At 55.0% G+C, this 6,383-nt stretch overlaps 1 pseudogene; it reads left to right on the forward strand.

Annotated features, from left to right (window-relative positions):
• The first annotated feature begins 5,230 nt into the window (after window positions 1–5,230).
• On the forward strand, window positions 5,231–5,349 carry LOC146039668 (5S ribosomal RNA; annotated as a pseudogene).
• The last annotated feature ends 1,034 nt before the right edge of the window (window positions 5,350–6,383 follow it).

A 6,383-nucleotide genomic window follows, 5' to 3' on the forward strand; every position in this document is an offset into this window, starting at 1 on the left:
GGGGGTGGGCAGCTGACGTTACAGTTCTCGGCCCCGGGCACTGCAAGTCCAGACTGACTTAGATTTGCGAGCAGGGGAAAAATCATTAGATGGTCGGCGACCATTAAATGATTTTGCCCGCTGTACACTACCCTGTGATTGGATGGTTATGCAAACAATGGAAAGCGGCGGCATGTGCGGACCATGGCGGGCATTCACACGCCAGGTGGGCAGCGTATTTTGATGCGTAGCGAGCCAACCAGAATCACCCCCCTCCCCAATGCAGAGAGTAGCCTACGGCTTCTCTCTGCATCGCTACACTGGTGGACCTGACATGGATCCCTCCCAGCATGCTCTGCGGCCACCGGTGCGCATGCACAGACCCGGCAGTCCAGGCACCAGAGCACTTATCGGGAGCCCCGGCAGTCCCGGCACCGGAGCACATGGCAGCGGCAGCTCTTATCGGGAGCCCCGGCAGTCCAGGCACCGGAGCACATGGCAGCGGCAGCTCTTATCGGGAGTCCCGGCACCGGAGCACATGGCAGCGGCAGCTCTTATTGGGAGCCCCGGCAGTCCCGGCACCGGAGCACATGGCAGCGGCAGCTCTTATCGGGAGCCCCGGCAGTCCCGGCACCGGAGCACATGGCAGCGGCAGCTCTTATCGGGAGCCCCGGCAGTCCCCGCACCGGAGCACATGACAGCAGCTGCTCTTATCGGGAGCCCCGGCAGTCCAGGCACCGGAGCACATGGCAGCAGCAGCACTTAGCGGGAGCCCCGGCAGTCCAGGCACCGGAGCACATGGCAGCAGCAGCACTTATCGGGAGCCCCGGCAGTCCAGGCACCAGAGCACATGGCAGCGGCAGCTCTTAGCGGGAGCCCCGGCAGTCCAGGCACCGGAGCACATGGCAGCGGCAGCTCTTAGCGGGAGCCCCGGCAGTCCAGGCACCGGAGAACATGGCAGCGGCAGCTCTTATCGGGAGCCCCGGCAGTCCAGGCACCGGAGAACATGGCAGCGGCAGCTCTTATCGGGAGCCCCGGCAGTCCAGGCACCGGAGCACGTGGCAGCGGCAGCTCTTATCGGGAGCCCCGGCAGTCCTGGCACCGGAGCACATGGCAGCGGCAGCTCTTATCGGGAGCCCCGGCAGTCCCGGCACCGGAGCACATGGCAGCGGCAGCTCTTATCGGGAGCCCCGGCAGTCCCGACACCGGAGCACATGGCAGCGGCAGCTCTTATCGGGAGCCCCGGCAGTCCAGGCACCGGAGCACATGGCAGCGGCAGCTCTTAGCGGGAGCCCCGGCAGTCCAGGCACCAGAGCACATGGCAGCAGCAGCTCTTATCGGGAGCCCCGGCAGTCCAGGCACCAGAGCACATGGCAGCGGCAGCTCTTAGCGGGAGCCCCGGCAGTCCAGGCACCGGAGCACATGGCAGCAGCAGCTCTTAGCAGGAGCCCCTGTAGTCCAGGCACCGGAGCACATGGCAGCAGCAGCTCTTATCGGGAGCCCCGGCAGTCCCGGCACCGGAGCACATGGCAGCGGCAGCTCTTATCGGGAGCCCCGGCAGTCCCGGCACCGGAGCACATGGCAGCGGCAGCTCTTATCGGGAGCCCCGGCAGTCCCGACACCGGAGCACATGGCAGCGGCAGCTCTTATCGGGAGCCCCGGCAGTCCAGGCACCGGAGCACATGGCAGCGGCAGCTCTTAGCGGGAGCCCCGGCAGTCCAGGCACCAGAGCACATGGCAGCAGCAGCTCTTATCGGGAGCCCCGGCAGTCCAGGCACCAGAGCACATGGCAGCGGCAGCTCTTAGCGGGAGCCCCGGCTGTCCAGGCACCGGAGCACATGGCAGCAGCAGCTCTTAGCAGGAGCCCCTGTAGTCCAGGCACCGGAGCACATGGCAGCAGCAGCTCTTATCGGGAGCCCCGGCAGTCCCGGCACCGGAGCACATGGCAGCGGCAGCTCTTATCGGGAGCCCCGGCAGTCCCGGCACCGGAGCACATGGCAGCGGCAGCTCTTATCGGGAGCCCCGGCAGTCCCGACACCGGAGCACATGGCAGCGGCAGCTCTTATCGGGAGCCCCGGCAGTCCAGGCACCGGAGCACATGGCAGCGGCAGCTCTTAGCGGGAGCCCCGGCAGTCCAGGCACCAGAGCACATGGCAGCAGCAGCTCTTATCGGGAGCCCCGGCAGTCCAGGCACCAGAGCACATGGCAGCGGCAGCTCTTAGCGGGAGCCCCGGCTGTCCAGGCACCGGAGCACATGGCAGCAGCAGCTCTTAGCAGGAGCCCCTGTAGTCCAGGCACCGGAGCACATGGCAGCGGCAGCTCTTATCGGGAGCCCCGGCAGTCCAGGCACCGGAGCACATGGCAGCGGCAGCTCTTAGCGGGAGCCCCGGCAGTCCAGGCACCGGAGCACATGGCAGCAGCAGCTCTTAGCAGGAGCCCCTGTAGTCCAGGCACCGGAGCACATGGCAGCAGCAGCTCTTATCGGGAGCCCCGGCAGTCCCGGCACCGGAGCACATGGCAGCGGTAGCTCTTATCGGGAGCCCCGGCAGTCCCGGCACCGGAGCACATGGCAGCGGCAGCTCTTATCGGGAGCCCCGGCAGTCCCGACACCGGAGCACATGGCAGCGGCAGCTCTTATCAGGAGCCCCTGCAGTCCAGGCACCGGAGCACATGGCAGCGGCAGCTCTTAGCGGGAGCCCCGGCAGTCCAGGCACCAGAGCACATGGCAGCAGCAGCTCTTATCGGGAGCCCCGGCAGTCCAGGCACCAGAGCACATGGCAGCGGCAGCTCTTAGCGGGAGCCCCGGCAGTCCAGGCACCGGAGCACATGGCAGCGGCAGCTCTTATCGGGAGCCCCGGCAGTCCAGGCACCGGAGCACATGGCAGCGGCAGCTCTTATCGGGAGCCCCGGCAGTCCAGGCACCAGAGCACATGGCAGAGCCAGATTAAGGTCAAAATGGGCCTAGAGCTGAAAATGAACAAGGGCCTATTATGCGCAATGATTGGGGTTGTGTCCAGAACCTAATAATGTGGGGGGCGTGACCAGTGTTCTGGTTGGGTGGTCTGCTCATGGGTGTCTCTATTTGTGTAAATACTTTCAACTAACTATATATATATATATACAGATGGGGCTGGCTTCATCTTTGCAGGGCTGGCGTTTCTAACGCCATCCCCGCCATCACACCAGCCCCACCAGGGGGCGCGCGTGCGCATGAGACGCTCGCGTACCCTCTGGGCAACGGAGCATTCCTCCAGTCCCAACCGCTTCCCCCGTCGTCATCGACCGTCGCCCTTGCCACCCCGAGCGCCCCCCTAAACCTGCCCGTCTCCCTGAAGAGGAGACAGGCAGGGACACGCAGCGTCCCCACCGAGAGACTGGGACGTGCGTGCGTGTGAGACGCACGCGCGTCCCAGTTCAGTGAAGACCCTGCCGCTGGCGCTCGCCAGCGGGGAGGGTCTGGCGAGCCCCGGCCAAGGATGGCAGTGGCTCCATCTGTATATATATATATATATATATATATATATATATATATATATAAATATATCGTGTGTGTCAGCCTGGCACTCCTGGGGTACTGGTGCAGCTGCCGTGGGTGCCCTCTGGCAAGGGGGAATGTAGGTCTCAGCTGTAGAACAATCAGCGGCGCTCCTACGGGCTTGTGACAGCAAATTTTATTGCACAATGGTGACCGACGTTTCGGGGACAACACTCCCCGTTTTCAAGGTGTACAAAAAAAGTGTTGTCCCCGAAACGTCGGTCACCATTGTGCAATAAAATTTGCTGTCACAAGCCCGTTGGAGTGCCGCTGATTGTTCTACAGCTGAGACACATATACTGTATATTAGGGCAGAGTGAAAAAACTGAAATTGAGAAATTCAGTATCTGCTAGTGTGGGAAAGTTGTGACTTGACCAGAATAAGAAACGTGAAAAAGCTTTTTGATCTGAGTCAACATCTTCTGTTCTGGCAAGAGGCCTGAAGTTTCACTTTTTTGGTGAAAATGACGAAAACTGTGAAGATGCTCCGATATAGTTATAATTATGTCATGGTGTCAAAGTGGTTCATTAATATACTTTAGCATAGTAAAAGAGAGTACAAGCTTGTCCCAGTGCAAAGTGACTGACTTTGGCCAGAGAAAAAATCCCTGATAAATGACCCATTTTCATGGTTTCAATTGCGAACATTGTGTTTTTCTACGGAACGTGTTTTTTTTTTCTTTTTTGGGGGGGGAGAGGATGCTCTGTAATTGATGTGATCAGGAAAAGAAACTTGGTAAAAAAAAACCAGGGTAAATCCCTTTTGTTTGTCTTTAATAGAATAGTGCACCTCTGTGTCTTCTAATGTCCAACAAACTCTTTACTGAATGCTCCAGTAAGGTCAGTAACAATACATTACACTCTGTTCTTTAGGTGCAGGATTTAATACACTTCTGTTTATTGTATTGTATTGTCAGTTTATTTGTTTTAAAAACAGTCTGAAAAACAGTGTTGCATCCCCTATACTGGGAACATGAATGGGCTGCATTACAGCATATAGGGCCTTATTTTGGTTCATTCTTTCTGACAAAATCCTTCTTAGATGGGCAAAACCATGTGCACTGCAGGTGGGGCAGATGTAACATGTGCAGAGAATTAGATTTGGGTGGGGTTTTACTTCAAAGTGAGATCTATATTGCAGTGTAAAAATAAAGCAGTCAGTATTTTCCCTGCACAGAAACAAAATTACTCACCCAAATCTAATTCTCTCTGCACGTGTACATCTGCCCCCCCCCTGCAGTGCACATAGTTTTGTCCATCTAAGAAGGATTTTGTCAGAAAGAATGAACCAAAATAAGGCCCATGGTTATGCCAAAGATAAGCCAATATATTAACAGTTAAATACGTTGAAGTGTATTATGATGTAATAAACAAATACATCTAATGTTTAGTGATATTTAAAATGATACATTAAACAGTTTACACTGTTACTTGTAATACTTATTGTAACAGTTACTGTATTTCAATAACAGCCTGCAACAGTTATTTCTGATTAGCAAGATCTGACAAGCAGACACTCTTATTGATGACACACCGGAGACACCTACCCACTTCCTATTGATCTATCTAGTTCTATGCTCTCTCATCAGTTGTGTCATACCATAAATCCCCCTGCAATACAGGCAGGTAACAGGGTGACGTACTGGTGACACCTCTGAAAGCAGAAGCATTCTACATCTCCTTGGGTATCAACACAGGTGCCCTCTCACTTGGTAGACTTACTACCATACATCACTGGAGCGCCTGATCCCGTACCGATTTCAGCAGCTAAGCAGTGATTGGCCGGCTTAGTACCTGTAGGGGGGACCCACTGGGAATATCCGGTGTAGTAATACTACGGAATAGCAGAAACACCCAGGGCGAAATGTAATAGGGTGCAAATTTTTTTTTTTGCGATTTTTCCCGCAAAATATGCCGTTTTCGCCCATTTCCCGAAAATCGCATATTTTATAGGGTGCGATTTGCGGGAAAAATCGCATTTTTTAAAGGTGCGATTTTTAGTTAGACTAAAAATCGCATCCAGATGTTTTCCCAATAAAAAGGATAGAAGTCGCATATTTAATGGGTTGCGATTTTTAGTAAAGCTTACTAAAAATCGCAAAAAAAATAGACCAGGTTCTGCCTGGCGCTTTTATCAGAAACATGCACAGATCATTGAGATCTGTGCATGGTTCTGTTGTAAAAAAATAGTTAAAACAAAAAAAAAGAAAAAAAACGGCGTGCGGTCCCCCCTCCTAAGCATAACCAGCCCCGGGCTTAAAAAGCCGGTGCTGGTATAATAAAATCAAAGGAACAATCAAGTTGGGGTTCCCTGGATTTTATAAAACCAGCACCAGGCTCAAGGTCCGGCGCTGGTTCCCAAAATACGGGGGACAAAATGACTAGGGGTCCCCCATATTTTAAGAACCAGCACCGGACACAACCAGCCAGCAGGGTAATGCCACAGCCGGGGGAAACTTATTATATAAGCTCCCGCGGCCAAAGCATTAACCCCCTGGCTGGTCAGCATGGGCAGGGGTCCTGGGGAAGTGGGGACCCCCCCAATGAAGGGGTCCCCCCCCTCCAGGACTTACCAGCCCATGCTGATAGTCCGGGGCTGTCCTCCATGCCCCTGGGCTGTGGGCATGGAGCTGATGATTTGTGTAAAAAAAAGAATGAAAACTATTGTTTTACACTGGCGAACTATGAGTCCCAGCAAGCCTACCCCGCATGCTGGGACTTGGGGAACCACAAGTCCCAGCATGCGGGGCATTAAAGGGCCCGCTGGCACTTGTAGTTCTGCAGTGAAAAAAATAGTGCACAAAATCACACTGACACCCTGTAAAATAAAACTTTAATACACACAAAACACACACACACTGATACTTAC

Source organism: Crinia signifera, chromosome 1 (genome assembly GCF_055691185.1).
Source record: "Crinia signifera chromosome 1, ASM5569118v1, whole genome shotgun sequence".
NCBI lineage: Eukaryota > Metazoa > Chordata > Amphibia > Anura > Myobatrachidae > Crinia > Crinia signifera.